This window comes from Hipposideros armiger, unplaced genomic scaffold (assembly GCF_001890085.2).
Source record: "Hipposideros armiger isolate ML-2016 unplaced genomic scaffold, ASM189008v1 scaffold_0, whole genome shotgun sequence".
NCBI lineage: Eukaryota > Metazoa > Chordata > Mammalia > Chiroptera > Hipposideridae > Hipposideros > Hipposideros armiger.
Genome location: NW_017731350.1, coordinates 11,033,028 through 11,049,503, shown reverse-complemented (window position 1 = coordinate 11,049,503; position 16,476 = coordinate 11,033,028).

Sequence of the window (16,476 nt, the reverse complement as noted above, 5' to 3'; positions counted from 1 at the left end):
TTCTTGTAATTATTTGCGTTGACCACTTTCAAGGCTTTATCAAATTCTTCCTTGTATTTGAGGCAAATAAGCAGTCAGCTGATTTCCTGAAAAATTGCAAGCTGCTGGAGGACAGGGTCAGAGTTTGGGGGGAAGTTTCATTTTTTTGAGTATGCTGGTCCCACCCCACACACCACGGCCTCCCACAGTGCCTTGCAAACTCATCATCACTTAACCAAAGAGGCGTCTGAATGAATGGCTGAGATGAGAAGACAAACGGCTGGACTGCCGGGAGCCGTCTGCGCCTCAGTATCTGACATGGCCAAACACACTGCAATTGTGACAAATTCTGAAGCTCTGACTGAGAAATAGATACTGCTTTATATCTTAGAAGATTTAAATTCCCCTTTGGATGCCCCCCAGTAGGATGAAGATCTTACACCCCTTCTTGTAGATATATCACAATAATTATATTTTATACACTAAAGGTGATTTTAGTCACACTAGTCTCTTAGTAAAGGTCAAAGTACATACCCTATAAATCTTAAGATCCTGCTTAGCTAATAGTGTTTAGGATAATTGTTGAGTAGTCACATAGTCACTTCACTATAGGTAAAAAGATTAGCCTTAGTCACATAGTCACTATAGGTAAAAGGATTAGCCTTAGTCACATAGTCACTATAGGTAAAAAGGATTAAAACACAGTTAAGATAAGTTGATCTTTTAGCATAAAAAAAAGTCAAGCTGTACCCTGGAGCATAAGAATTACAGGAAGTAAAACCCTGATCTAAACTATGTAAAAGAACTTTTTACTGATGAGATAATGGTCAACTGCCCATTATAAAAAGGGGCATGCTGTGGAATAAAGTGAGACACTTCTCTTCTTGAAAAAGCGCTCCTGTGTCTCCGAGTCTTTCTTTTTCCTCGCCAACTCCGCCTCCACCTGAGGGGGAACCCCTGGACCCCGCGGGAGCTGGTCTCCCGCACTGGACAACAAACCTTTTATGTTACGGTCCTCCCTGGGAATGTAATTCCTCCATCTTATATATTTCAGGAGTCATTCGAAGATGACATATTTGTCTTCCATGAATAAATGTGTATTGCAACGCTCTCAGACCATAAATTAGATGCCTTTTGGGTGCTCCTCTGGGAATAAAGGGAGCGTTCTCTGGGAACTTTTGTAAATTAGATAGAATTTTGTCCTATGTATGTGTGAAGTCCCTTCTCAGCTAGCTATTGAAGTGGGCTGCCAAGCCTTTCTTCCAAAAACAAATGGCCAAGCCACTTTGTTTTCTGTAACACAAACCCTTTTGCAACAAATAGAGTCCTCCTCTGCTCATTATCTTGTCATTAGAACCTCTGGCTTGATGTAGTTCTCTATAAAATAAACCTGAGACTTTATTCAGAAAGAGGAAAATGCGAACACGGGCTGTACCACATCTGAAAGGGACCCAGTGTAAAAAGAGCTTTCTTTTGCCTCTTGAGTTCGATGATGAGATCTCGTGGCCAGACAACATTTTTTGACTGGTAAGAGCAGAAACGACCCTCTTGAGTTACTGTTTAGTGAATGAGGGCCTTTGTTTCTCACAGAAGAATTAAAAACCTATGGGCCTCCCCCATGCAAACAGGAATACATTTCACACAGCGGTGTTGGGATTAAATGACTGGATCATGAAAAAAGCCAGAACAATGCCCACTCACGTTTTAATCATTTACCTGGCATTCCAGTTGAGAAGGTTTCACAGAAAACTAGAAGATTAGGTAGAGTGACTTTCCCCAAGTGCTCTTTTTCGGGGCTCTCTGCTCCTTTTTGTGCATTTCCAAGGTGGAAAGTAAAGGAAAAGGGGGCCCATTTTTCTACGAGTCAGATCTGAAGATGGGGACATAGACTCTGGGGGCTGGAAGGGGCCTGTGAGAGGGAGTGGTCCAACGCCATCCTTTTGCTGGTGAGAAAAGTGAGGCTTGGCGAGAAGGGACTTGCCTAGCGTCACACACAAAGTGAGGAGCAAAACTGACTGTAGGATGTCTATCCACTCCTGACTCCAGACCAGCATTCTCTCTCTCTCTCTCAACAATTGTCCAGTTTGACATTTCTGAAACTCAAAATGATCTTCTTCTTTAAAGTGATTCCTGATAGACACTGAGAAAGAAACATAATCCATGACAAGAAATCAACGTTTGAAGACTGAGAGGAAGAGAGGAGGAAGGAAGATCCACTAGGTTCTCTCCTCGCTCACACTCATTTCCCTGTGCCCCCTTTTCTGCATGTGTGCAGTAGGGGGAACATTGTCAGTCTCATGGGCTTGTTGGGGTAGAACAAGATAATACATGGAGAAGTGCTGTAGGGAGCTGAAAGTGCAAAGCAAATGCAAAATGCAATTATCCACATGAAAACTGCTGTTTTGTTCAATGTAAAATGCGGATGAATGGTGAAAACAGTGAAGAGATGCTCCCTGAAGGAAGAATTCAGTTTGTAGACAGAGCAGTTGCTTAGCGATTGTCAATGGAAGAAACTGTCCAAACCTGTAGACAATTTTTAAAAGAGTTTATCTGAGCCAAACTGACGACATATGCCTGGGAGCAAGATCTCAAATGCCCCCCAGAGGAATAACAGTTTGGCAGCTTCTTTTATGTATTTGAAATTAAAGAAGGAATGTAAGGAAGATAGCATGAGGGTGGGAGAAAGCAGGCAGGGATTGGATTAGAAGATTATGTGCTTTCTTAGGGATGGTTATGCCTGCGAGGGGTATTACTTGTGGAATTTCAAAGGTGTGTTAACCTAGGTGCACAAGAACAATGGGCAGGGGGCCCTAGAACCTTTCACTACAGAAGTGAGAGGCCTGGGGCGTGACTACCCACCAAGGAATTTATGATCAGATCGCCTGTGAGGTTACTTTCCTTAGACCCCCTAATTTGTGTCCACAAGATGAAACTGGTCCTGGAGATAGAGAGGCTCTCCATGGGTAGACAGAGACTAGAGATGAGCTGTTTGGCCAAAGGACACACGGTGACAATGAGGCTCTGGTCAGGCATGAGCTGTGAAAATGGGGTGAGATAGAGGGTCCCATGGACGGCGCACAATGAGAAAGGCATCAAAGCCCAATTCTATGCGCTGGCTGCATCTCTGCGGCCCGGTCACCTAACCTCTCTCTGTGCCTTGGTTTCCTCCTTTGTGAAATGGGCCCACTGGTATCTGCTCTGGGCCAGATCAGAATCATGAAAACTGTGGAACAGCTCGCTGAGGTGGTGGAGGTCGCAAAGGTCAAATCCTGGGGCTTATTTCGAGCTCAGCCAGTGAACAGCTGTCTGTGATGTTGGGCAAGGTCCTAGGCCTGTTTCCTAATCTTTAAATAAAGGTACATGAAAAGGTGATGTTCCAAGAGAGACAGATGCCATCCAGGGAGGGCTGTGGGGCATGCTGGGAAGAGCCCTCTGGTGGGATGTCAGTGGGCATCACAGCCTCTGTGTTCCTGCTTGCGTTCTTCTGGCCCAGGGCATGCTGGGAGAAGACTCCCCTCTGTGTGAGACAGAACAAAGGTCACAGCATTGCAGGGCTAAGAGGGAGCTCAAACATCCTCTAGCCCAGCGGTTCTCAACCTATGGGTCTCGACCCCCTTGGGGGTCGAACGACCCTTTCACTGGGGTCGCCTAAGACCATCGGAAAACAAAAAGATATTTACATGACAATTCATAACAGTAGCAAAATTACAGTTATAGAGTAGCAACGACAATAATTTTATGGTTGGGGGTCACCACAACATGAGGAACTGTATTAAGGGATAGCGGCATTAGGAAGGTTGAGAACAGCTAGCTGCTCTAACCCAACTGCCAGTCTGATGCATGGTGTCCTTCTGGGATGTCCCTGTCCATTTCATCTTCAAACAAGAAGGACTACAGGAAACCTTATTTTTGTTTTTGAAATCTGTCTAGGTGCCAAGAGTTAACACAGTTTCCTTCATCTAGAATGACTTCCTTATATCCCTACCTCACAGTCTCAGTATAGCTGCTTAAACATTCAATGACAATCATAGCAGCAAACACTTAAGTACTGATGTGTCTCACAGTGTCTTCCATGATTTACAGGCACTAGGTCATGTGATTGCCTCAACAGCCCTAGTACCCGGAAACGGGGAGAGTGGGGTGGGGTGGGGGACTTTACAGAGGAGGAAACCAGAGGACAGAGAGGTTAGGGACTTTGCTAAAAGTCACGCAGCGAGTATGTTTTGGAGTCAGGATTCAAACAAGGCAAACCAGGGCCTTGAACCCTGCATGAGGAGGCCTGCCCTTCTCCTGGGACTTACAGCTGTCCCTGATCACCATGGGTGGCAACGCCTTTTCCCTAGCACATTATTGTCATTGTCACAGGCTCCTTAGCACTTTCTACCTGGTACGAAGCCTTGGTATCCTGAATTTAACCTCCCTGGTGTCAACCAGCTAAAGCCCCACTGAAAGCCCAGCCCGGTGGACAAGCGAATTTTGTGGAGATAGCAATCGGAATTGGGAAGCCCAGCTCAGCATGCAATATTAGCATCTCAAAGAAGCCTTGTGGTTTTCAACTGATTTCAAATACTCTAACTACAGGCGATGGTATTTGCAATTTTGAGAGTTTGCAAATGACTGGAGGCCGACCCTTGGATCTCTTCACCTCAGAGACCCATATGCCCCCTAACTCAGTGCCTTTTACCTACCATTCCATTTGAGGGGCAGTTTTAGTTTCATTTAGGGTTTTGTTTTTGTTTTGTGTGTGTGTGTGTGTGTGTGTGTGTGTGTGTGTGTGTGTGTGCGCGCGCGCGCGCATGTGTGTGTTTTGCCTACCATGCACAAGACTACAGATGTTGGATGACTTCATGAAAGGACACTTCATTTCTGAGGAAATAAAATATTGGATCTTGTTTGTTCCGAAAGACAGATGAGATGTCCTGTTTCTTCTGTTTTTGCAGCCTTATCTGCCATGAATCGTGTGACTCTGGCCATATCTCAGCACTTTGCTGCGTTTCCTGCCTCCACACCTCTCCTCCCTGGGGGATGCTCTCACTCCAGTCTCTGTGAAGAAAATCCTACCCTGTCCGTCACCCCCGTGATGCCTTCCTAGACCGGGTGGGAACAAACCCCTGCCCTGCAGCATTCCGCCCCTCCTGGTGAACCTGGGCCTGTGTGTGGCCAGCAACCTCCCTGTGGGTCCCTCAAGGTCCCCCTTGTCTTCTTCTTCACCGTATCCCTCTCCAGTACCTCGCCCAGCACACAGCTCACAGCCGGTGTTCATTTGAACCGAATCAAATTAAACCTAATTGAAATAAATCTAATTTAATCTTTGTTCCCATGTTTGCTATGCTGTATGACTGTGGGATGGGAAGAAGAGATAACTTTCTCTGCCCAAATTTGAGGTAGATAACATTCTTCCATTCCAGAATGCTCCCTTGCTTGTCCTGGGGGCAGAAAAGAGAAAGGGCTCGCGCCCTTGGGGGTAGCGGTGGGCTTAAGAATTCCACATTCTCATTCCACCTGGATCTAGGAAGCCTTTTATAAGAGTTGACACCAGAGAATCTCTGTTCCCCACAAGCCATTTCTCTTCTGTGCCTACAAAGGATAAAGATCTATTTGTCTCTGTGTGTATGTTACCAAAAATGAATGAGGATTTAATTACAGTGGCTCATTTCCTAAAAGGAAGTCCTATTTACGATGCACCATATGTTTTGCTAGCGGCCATACCCCCAAGGCCTGGAGTCTTGTCTGATCTCCTTAGATAAGCAGGGCCAGCTTGCCTGGCCTAGCCCGGGGACCTGCAAGGACTGGCAGAGGGTTCCAGGAAGTGGGGAGGGAGACGTAGGTGGGCTCCCGGCTGGGTGAGCTCTGATGACCAGAGACCCATGAGCATCAGCCAGTGGACCAGGGGAAGCCGTCCAGCTTCAGAGGATGGAATCAGAGGCTCAAACAATTTGTGATGATTAAAAATCTCCTGGTTTTTTTCATCTACTAAAGTGGCTCTTGAGGGGGAGAGAGTCTCTCTCTGATCCTTCCTTTCGTGGTTTTAATTCCCCCTCCGCCACTTCTGAGCCAGTGCAGATGGCTTCCAAGAGCTCCCAGAACCCTCCAGTGAGGGATGTGGGGTCAGGAGGGGGAGCAGAGGGGTGTGTGTGGGGGGGGAGGTGGGAGTGTCTGGCTCCATCCTAGCTCTCATTCTTTCCTTTGACTTTCTATTCTATTTCATCTTTGGCGGTGCCTACAGTTTTAGGTGCTGGAAGCCGAGGGTGGTCCTGCAGGATTTCTCGGCTGTGCTTTAATGCAGTTGCTGGAACCTGCTAGAACCTGACTCCATTGATGAGATTTATGACTGGGAGGCACTTCCTCCCACCCAAGCTTCCTTTTCTTTCCAAGCCCCCTTACCCCTTTCCAAGGTGTTCTGTTTCTCTTGCCTTCTCTCTCTAGCTCAATTTTAAAGTCTCTCCCCAGAGAAATGGTCACCGCCTTATCCCCCTTTCTCATGGTCCCCACCCCCGGTGCCCCTGCCTCTCCCTGCACTGCTGGGAGGTCAGACATGTTTCCCCTTTCAGTTCTGGCATCCACTTGCTGAATTCTATCTTCTGCATGGATTGGGGGTGTGTATGTGTTGCTGGGATGACACCATAACCTGTAAAATGTCCCTTCCAGCTCTCACACTTGATTATGCCAACTAGTCAGTGGCCCTCTCTTTTCTATTGGGTTGTCAGAAAAGTCATGACTTATTTTTTTCTATGTTTTTTGTTGCAAAAATGTGCCATGACTTTTCTGACAACCCAGTACTAAGGGTCTAGCAGGTATCCACCTGCTCAGAAGTAGGAAGGAGTCAGGCAGAGCCACCAGAAATCGAGCCTCCTCCTAGGAGGTTAAGGACTTGATGGAAATGAGGATGGGAATTGCCAGTCCTTGGACATGGGTCCTGGAAGGCTCTGGTAGAAACAAGGGTGGGGCAGAAGGAGGGAATGATGGCTGGTTTGTGAAAGTGTCCACACAGGGCTGTGTGCACTTACTATGTTCACAAGGTGGAGAGGACCCACCATCTCTAGGGGCTCTGAGAGCTCCTGGGAAACAAGGTCGACTTGTTCATATCTCTCTGTCAATGTGCACAGAGGAAGTCCTCAGGAAAGTGCCTTGTGAGTACCACAACCACAGCCTACCCAGGTTCCCTGCTGCGCCGGCCCCCACGTCCCCCCTCATCCCCTCCTGTCCCTTGGGCCTCTGGACACAGCTACCCTCTGCCTTCCTGATGGCCTAGACCAGGGCTTTTTCAGTTTCCCCATTTCCACACTGTGGCTAAAACTTTTGGCCTCCCCTTCACATTATCTCCAAGAAAGAATTATGCGGGATTTAGGTCCATTTAAAAAAGCATTCTTGTAATTTCCTGGGACTTGAAGCTCCCTTAGGCTCTCTCAGCTACCCGTCTCTAAGTATAAGGTGATTTGATTCCAGATGGCTTTTGCTAATTAGAAACCCCCTTTCGTTCTCCTGTTACACAAGAATCCAGGGCACCGCATGACCCTCCAAAATGCTGGCTAGTTTTTTAAAACGTATTTTTAGCTGAAATCAAAACATGAGATTTTTGCTTAACTTTGCAGCCATGAAGCTGTGATCCTCCTTACCGTCTTCCTTCCTCTCCTCTTTTTACTCTTTCCCTCTCTTCCTTCTCTGTCTCTCCTCTCATAGTCCTCCTGCTGCTTCTCCTGCAAGGAGGCCTACCTACATGTGAGTGCATGTGTGTGTGTGTGTGTGTGTGTGTGTGTGTGTGTGTGTGTGTGTGTGTGAGGCCCGCAGTACAAGGCGGCCATGTTGCATTTCTGGCTGCTCATTGTTCAGTCTCCGTCTCCATGGAGACGGGAGCAGCTGCTCCATTCTGGGCCTTGGCTTGGCTTTGCAGGGCAGCCCGCCCGCCTGTCTGCCTGCCCGTCCGCCTGCCCAGCCGTGGGAGCTGCCAGCTCTTCGCCCTCCCGCTGCCCATAGGCCCTGCCAGGCTGGGCGCAAGAAAGTGTGTTTACTAACACCATGCACACAGCTCCTGGGCACTGCAGCTCTGCCCAGAAGATGTCAGGCCCAGGGCACCGGGAGGTGGGCCTGGAGCCAGGCTGTCTGCAGCCCAGGGAACACTGTCCCTGGCCGGCTGCTCCCTGGCCCGCCAGCAGCCAGGAAAGGGGCTCCCAGCCTCCAGGCATTGCCGCAGGCACTGGGGGTTAAGAGGCCCCAGTGAGGCCCTCTCCAAGGTTTTTTTTGGCTTTCCTAGAATGCCTTCTGAACATTGCCGGCCTCAGCACCCACTCTATTCGCTGTCTTTCAGAGGGTTTTTCTGACGGCTCTGCTCTAGGAGGCCTTGCTGCTGCCTGGACTCGTGGAGCCTTTAACATGGAAGCACTCACAGACATAAGTAAAGACTTACAGGCTTGGAGGTGACCTCGGAGATGTCTTAGTCCAGTGGTCTCTGTACAGAGGGAGAAAAGGAGGATCGGGGTGAGGTGGGGTGGGGGTAGTGGGAAGACTGGTTGAAATCACAGAGCAAATCATAGGCAGTGCAGGGACGTCTTCCCAGCCCAGGTCATGTCCAGGCACCATGATGTCCTAGCTGACCCTTCTCAAAATTGGCCTTGGCCTTGGCCTGGTTTCCCTGAAACTGCAAGCCCCTTTCTTTCCCTTCTCGCCCTCTCCCTTCCCCACTCTCTTCCTTGCCTCACTTTCTCTTCATCTCTTTGTCTCCTCCTGCTGCTTCTCCTAGGGAGGCCTGGGTTCTGCTTGCCATGAGTGTGTGTGTGTGTGTGTGTGTGTGTGTGTGTGTGTGTGTGTGTGTGTGTGGCTTTTGGGATGCGAAGGCTATTTCTCCTCTAAATTCCTTCCTCAGCATCCAGCCCTGGTGGGGCCTTTGATTGACAAGTTACCAAAAACTGAGTCTGAAGCATCAGAGCCAAAGGCCACACGGCCCTGCCCTGCAGCCTACTTCTCTCCCCACAATACTCCCAGGCTCCTCCGGGCTCCTCCAGCACCTGGAATTCTTCACTCAACTCCGAGGGGAGCTCTCTGTGCTTTCCTGAGAGCCCACTGCCCTCTGACTGAAAAGGTCTCCCCTCAGTGGGCCGTCCACACTGCCTGATCTCTCGCCATTATTTCCTTAGGAATTCCTGATGAATGCAAATCTGAGAGTTCAGTGTCAACTCTCTTCTGTTCCCGCCATTCACCCATAAGCATCTCTTAAGCACCCGTCTGGGGTAGGTACTAGGAACCTGGAGATAAGTGTGTGAGGACCCAGCCAAGACCACTTTGTCTGCATTTCAGTTTGTTTCCTGGGCAAATTCTGCCCCTGCCTGTGCTGACCTCGGACTTACCCCTCCAGGCTCGTAAGGTGCACATTCTACCATCCCACCCCCGATGAGGAAAAGACCTGAGATCTGTCCCTTGTAAGCCACAGGGAAGGAATTGGTGACCATGCCCTCTTCCTCAGGGGTCTTCACCTCGAATCTGATCTCTCTGTGGAATTAGGTTTGGCAGGCTGTGTTTGCCCTGAAGAAAGGAATCTCAGGCCTCAGCAAACATACAGGGAAAATGTTTTTTGGGGATTGCTGGGTTCCTGCCTGGCTGCCTGCAGTCCCCTTGAGGCCCTGACACAAGATCTGGGATCAGCACAGATCTGTTGGATGGTTCAGATGGGGCCCCATGATGAGCAGCCCTAACTGGGGTGTGGAGGATGGAGAAGGGGTTCAGTTTATGAGAAACTGGCTATGTTGGCCTGGGCATTAGTGCTGCTGTGTTAACCATTCCCTCTGTGTCCATACATTAGGCTTGGAATGAAGTGCTTTCCACAAGTGCCCTTTTGTTTAATCCTCACAGAGATCCTATAAAGTTGAAATGATCACCCCAGTTTTGCAGATAAGAAAGGGAGACTCAGATCATTTAAATGACTTGCCCAGCATACCCCGGCTGTGGACCAGTGCCCAGCTGTTTTCAACTGAAAAACTCATCTCTCTTTCCTAAATCATCCTGCCTCACAAGATTTTTGGGTGCCTTTTCTAAACCATGACCCCCCCAGAACCAGTTGGCCACTGGAGAACTCACAAGGGTGCCCTAAATCACTCTTTCCCACCGTCACCTTCTGAGTGTTTTTCTTGGCACCCAATAGCAGCCTCCAGTCTCCGACCTCCGTTCTTGCCTGCCTCTAGGTTATTTTTTATGTACTTGCCAGGGGGAGCATCCTAAAATGCAAACTGCTCAAAAAATCAAAAGAAGGAAAGCATTAAAAATAATAGCAACCCAGCATGTTTGATATGATCTCTCTTAAACGTGATGCCCCTTCCCTTGTCACTTCTATCCTTCAGTAGCTCTCCATTGCTCCCGGGATATCATCCAAACTTGACATGGTTTGTAAGGCTTTTCATAAGCTGCCTCCTGCCTGCTTCTCCTGTCTCGTGTCTCCATGCTGGGCAGTTTGTGCTTCCACCAAACTGGACTCCATTGAGTGTCTTTGCTTGACCTCCAGCTTTCTGTCACTATCTCCTGTACCTAGAACCCTCTTTCCCACCACACTTCCCTCCCTGTGCCTGTGAAAGGGTATCAGGCAGTGGGTGTGCTCACAGACGGGGACACTTCATCCTATCAGGGTAGGATGAAGAGAGGTAGTAAGGGAAAGTGTTTTACAAGAGCTGATGACTGAATTGAGTCTTGTTTAGTGTTTTGCTAGAAGGACTGACCAGCTGGCTGAATGGTCATGGAGGATACTTATAAGTTGAAATGCATGGTATACCAGATCTCCTCACCAAGAGGCTGAGACTTCTCTTACAAGTGCCCATTTCAGACTTCTCTTACAAGTGCAGTTGAGCAAACCCAGGGTCAGAGCAAGGAGCCTCTGGCTTTGGACACTGGTGACTTCATTGAAACACAACTATTAATGTTTGGAAACAGGGGGTAAAGACAATTTGATAAAGGTCCCAAAATAAGGAAGAGAGACTTTGTAAAGACTTGGGCAAGTGGCCCCATGAGGGAAGAGTCAGGGGTGTTTTGTCATTTTTTGATTAAAGGTTTGAGGAGGCTTCTGTAGAAGAAATGGCACTCCCCTGGAAGATAGGATGTCAGAGTTTTCTAGTCCTAGCTTTGTCACTATTTGGCTGGCATTTTGAGACCTCATCTTCCTACTCTGTGTAGGTCTAGATACTCTCTAAAAAAGCCCTTCCATCTCTAAAATTGTTAGAATCTCCCTTTTGGAACTCAATATTCATCTCCATTGTGAATGAAATGCTAGAAGCATAACTGTAACATTTTCAATAAAAAAGTAGATTGAATTAAAACAAATAATTTGCACTCTGATACACAAACCAAACTGATCAACAGGATAATACAACTTGACAGCAACTTATGATTTAAACAAAGATGTGTGAAATCAAGAAACGTTGAGGGCTGGCCGAGTGGCGCGATGGTTAAGAACTGGCTTGGAACGCTAGAGGGCCCTGGTTCGGATCCCACATATGAGGCCAGTGATACTGCCCCCCACAGCTAAGATGCTGAACAACAGCTCAACCTGGAGCTGGGCTGCCGTGAGTTGCCGGTGACGGCATAGGCTGCAGCCCCTGTGGCAGTGGGTTGCCATGGGCTACTGTATGTAGCCAGCAGCCGGTGAATGGTCTGCCGCGCCCAGGAAGAGTGCAATGATGGTGCCAACTTGGGCCAGTAAAGCAACGTCCTCCACAACTAGACTGAAGAACAAACGACAGCAACTTGTCTGTTCCCCTTCCCCCAATTCCCCAGCACTGTTCCCATCCCTCCAATTCCCCAATAAAAATCTTTAAAAAAAAAGAAACGTTGAAAATCATTTCAATATACTGTAATAGTTCAGGGCTGAGGTTACCCAATTCTCTGTGTGTGTATATGTTTCAAAGTACTGGTATTATATATTTTAGCTGATGTTATTCAAAGGGAACTGGCATCATGTGTAGAACTGGGAGTCATTGTAGTCAGCGTATAAACTGAAAGAAATCAGCCCAGGAGAGGCAGCTTCCATGCCTTTTTTTTTTTTTTGCCTTTTTTTTTAAAAATGGAATATGCTATTTAAACTTGAAGTAAAATCTTTTGAAGAAATATATCTATATTTTTTGTGCCTTGTAAAGACTTTTCCTTGAAACACAAAAGGAAGAAAATGTGATTATTTTTAAGTTAAAAAAAAAGTTTATGTGCAAAGATTCATTTTCTTCCCTTCTAATGAGGTATACATTTGAACTTGAAATTGCAGAGGCCATCTTTAGCAACGCCGCTGTGGGTCAGGGGAGGAAGATCTCTGCTGACCTGACTCTTGGTCCAGGAAGCCTTTGGTAGGGATCCTTTGAGGAAAGTTCACCACAGACTTTTCTTTTTTTTTTTTTTGGAGGCTCAGGAGGGTCTAAATGCACCCACAATACCGGTTGAGCCACATTCTCCAAAGCCTCTTATAATAACAGCTAATTCCAGCAGGTTCTCCTAGCTTCATGCTAGTAGAAACAAGAGTTTGTGAGCTGGAAAAGGGCTTAGAAATCAACCAAGCCTTAATTCATAAATGAGGAGACAAGAAACCGGAGGCTGGACGGGACCCAGGGCACCGCCATCTCTGTCCTGCCGCTTTGAGGGGAACTGATTTCAGGGTGTCTGGCCCACAGAAGGTTTCTGGCATCTTCCACAGGGGACAGAGACCCTGCTTCTCCTATCAGAGATGAGGCTTAGCATGGGAAAAGAGAGCCCAGGGTCTTGGTGTCACTGCGTCCTGATGAGGCGGAAGGGCTTCTGTGGCTGCAGCAGGCCAGAGACACAGGGAGGGGAAAGCCTGCATGGGAAGGGCTGGGGCAGGCGAGCAGCAGGGGGGAGGTTGTGCAGAGGAAACGCGGGGCATCTTTCTTTACCCTTTGAGCTGCAAGGATGAGGTGGCAAGCTGGTGGGTGACTTCCTTCTGTGGGTTTCTGTGGGTCCCTCTCATGACCTCTAGTGATCCTCCTCTGCAGCTCATCACCTTAGGAGAGGACTTTCTTGTCACTTCAGCCCTATGACCATGCAGGTGTCATTTTCCTAATACAAATGGGGATTTTGTAAGACTCACATTTCCAGATGGAAAACCTGAGGATCAGAGAGGCCCAATGACTTGTGCAAGGCCCCACGGCTGGCATGCGTGGAGTGATGGCCAGAACCCACATCTCCTGACCCCCAGCCTCATGGACAAACTGTCCTGCCTTTAACCCCAAACCTGCAACTTACAGGTAGAGACGTGTCATCTCCCCAAGAATGCTGGTGGGAAAGGACCCTGCCGTCTGTTTCCATACGGTGTCATAAATGGATGCTTTGCAGGCCTTGTGAACAGAAGGACAAGTCCATGACAGAAACTGTCATGTGTGTCCCGAGGGACTCTTGTGTGCTCAGGTCTGGACCAGGCCCTCAGAAGAGTCAAGGACTAAGCGTGTGGTCTTACAAAACTTCAGTCCAAGGGACCGATTTTTTTGATACAACACAACATCTTGGGAGATAGAGAGAGATGACCTAAGGGGTCCATGGTTTGGCTCTGGGTGATCTGGGCGAGTCACTGAACCTCCATCTGAGAAATAGCGAGGGGAAGGTTTTCCTCAGGGGCCCGTTGCTGAGAGGATGAATTAGATAATGTGTACAAAGCAGCAAGCTCCAGCCGGGCATGTGGGTGTGAAACACATGTTCGCGGGCCCCTCCCTGGGTGTCTGACTGCCCGCTCCGTGCCGCCACACTGGCTCTCACCGTCCTCCATGTGTCCTACGCTCATTGAGCCCCTTCCTCTGCTCAGATGCCGTGTCTGTCCCTTGAAGCCTTGGATCAGCTCGAAAGCCCTGTTTAAGGGGACTTGACATGATCACACTTCCTCAAGGGACTTACCCCGTCATCGGGCGTTCATGTTGCTTACATACATGGTGCTTCTGCTCCATTCCCCCCCGCCCCCCACCTTGTCTTGTGGTGGGAAAGAAATGGCCATACTTTTGAAGGCTGGCTTTTTTACTTCAGAACTCTGTGACCATGAACCATTTACTCCAAAAGCTCTGTGCCTCAGCTTCGTCATTGATAAAATGAGGCTAGCAATAACGATGCCTAAAAGGTCGTTATGAAAATTGGAATAAAGACGTATGTGAAATAGCACAGCGTCGGACTCGATGAATGGTTAACTGTTATTATTTTTTTTAGACTGTAGGTGCTTGGAGGGTGGAATGTGTGCCTCGCTCACTCTTTTAGGCTCTGTAATGTTAGGTGGAGTTAGCGCTGGGCACAGCTTGGCTGAAGCGCGAGTGAATGGTGGTTTAGAATGAAGCTAGGTCCTGGAGTCCTCAGCATCCTGGGGACAGACACAGCATCAGCTTCTACTGTGGAATGAGGCTGACCTGTGTTTGCATCTTAGCACTGACGCTCACTGACTTTGGGATCTTAAGCAGTTTCGCTGGAGTTTCAGTTTTTGAAAGCTGAAATGGAGATAATCACTCCCACTTCAGCTGCAAAGCACCGATCCCCTTGCAGGCCCCGCTCGGCAGCAGCTTGAATGGTTACGGTGAGGAGAGTGTCATAGGCTGCTTCTCCAGGGGGATTCCAACCCCAACCTGGGGAAGAACAGAGCCCCTCCTGAGATGGAGGGAACAGGTGACGCCTGAGCTCTCCTGGGCCAAGCTCAGGGCTGCATGTTTCCCCAGCCATATGGTGCGACGCTCACGAACACAGTTGTCTGTGCACAACTGTAACCAACAATCTGCCGATTGTCGGAGGCACCCCCTCCATGTGACAGGTGGTTCTACACTACAGGACTGTGGGAGGCGGAGCAAACCCGATCTGCCCTGGGCCCAGGCTGGGCCAGGAGTCAACGGGAATGATGGCAACAGGACTTTGGAACTTCCTTACATGAAAATGGTGACTCTTAGGAATTGGGGGCCACCCGGCAGAGGGGTCTGAGGAAGACAATTTTCCTCTGCGCCTCAGTTTCCACATAACTAAAGTGTAGGGGTTAGGCTGGTTCAAGGCCGAAGGCCTTTCCAGGTCCAGCATGCTGAGATGTGAGGACAGATGCCCTCCACATCTGCCAGTGGGCTTTTTAAGTCTTTGGCCAAGAGATCTCTGGGGAGGAGCATTTCAAACGCCCCATGTTCACCTGACCATGTCACTCCCCTGCTGAGAGCCCTTTATGGCTCTCTGGTGCCCACTGCGTAAGCTCTGTCTCCTTGGCCTGGCTTTTCAGGCCTCTGCGCTCTGGCCTGCGCTTTTCTCCAGCCCGGCCCAGCCCTCCCGCTTTGCGTCTGCATTCCCAGAGCACGCCAGGATGCTTCAGCCTCTGGGCCTGCTCAGGCCTTGGCTATTCCCACGAGCTAATATGCCCTTCTCCCGCTCTTCACCTGGCTCACTCTGCTCAGGAGCTGACACCCCAGGAGCCCTCCAGAGACCTTTCCTGGGTCAGGTGTCCCCCCACCCCCACCCATGCCCACCCTCTGCAGACCTTACTCTGGATCTTACTTATCACACTGTTTTGAAATGAAAGGTTTTAAGGCCTGCCTTTCCTATGATCTGAAAGCTTATGAAAAACCCCTCTTCACTGTCACAGAAGCACGAGGAAAAAAGTGAGAGAGATTGGAGGTGTGGGGGGCTGGGAAGGTCGCTGGGAAATTGTAGGGGCAAGCAAGGAAGACAGAGAAATTGAGGGCAAGGAAGGAAGAGAGGGAGAGAGGGAAGGAAAGAAAGACAAAAAAGTGGCTGGTGAGACGCGACCACTCATTATTTCATTCCTCTGGGGCCCAGTTTCACATCTGTAAAAAGGGTATGAAAACCTCCCTGCCTAACAGCTTCACAGTCAAGATGAAAAAGAGAGTTGTGTTAAAGCATTGGACCACCTAATAGCAATTTGGGGATAATGTCTACTATTACAAATGGAAGAAATCCACTAGTATTTGCAATGGTGATAACGTCTTTGATGGATTATTTAAATGGTTAGAGGTCATCTTGCTTGCCCATACTAGATGTTCAGTAAGTAGTGGTGATATTATTATAATAATTACTATCACTTGCCTATTGAAGGCATATCTACAGAAAAAAATCTGACTTCTGAACTTGGCCTGTTTCTGAAAGTGCGGCTTTCCTTTGTGCAGACCTGGGCATCTGACCCTGCGCTAGGCCCTGGGGGACACAAAGTCAGAGAGAACCCCATCTTTGCCTTCATGGAATTTCTACTCCTCGAAATCACAGAGTCAGCAAATGCCAGAGCTTTGGGGGCCCTCAGGTCATCTGACCCAACTGTCTCCTTTTCTAGATAGAGAATGGAGACCTGGAGAGAGGTAAGCAAGGCCACCTCCACCCATGGTCACACCTTCTCTAGTGGCAGAGCCCGAAGGGAACTCATTTCTGAATTCCAGGGTGGAACTCAGCCTGCCAAACTATAAGGAGAAAGAACAAAGATCAATAATTAGTGAAGCAGACAAATATGACCACGTGCTCAGAAGGAGGAAAAATGCATAGCTGTTTCATTTTTCTTTTAATTTTTTC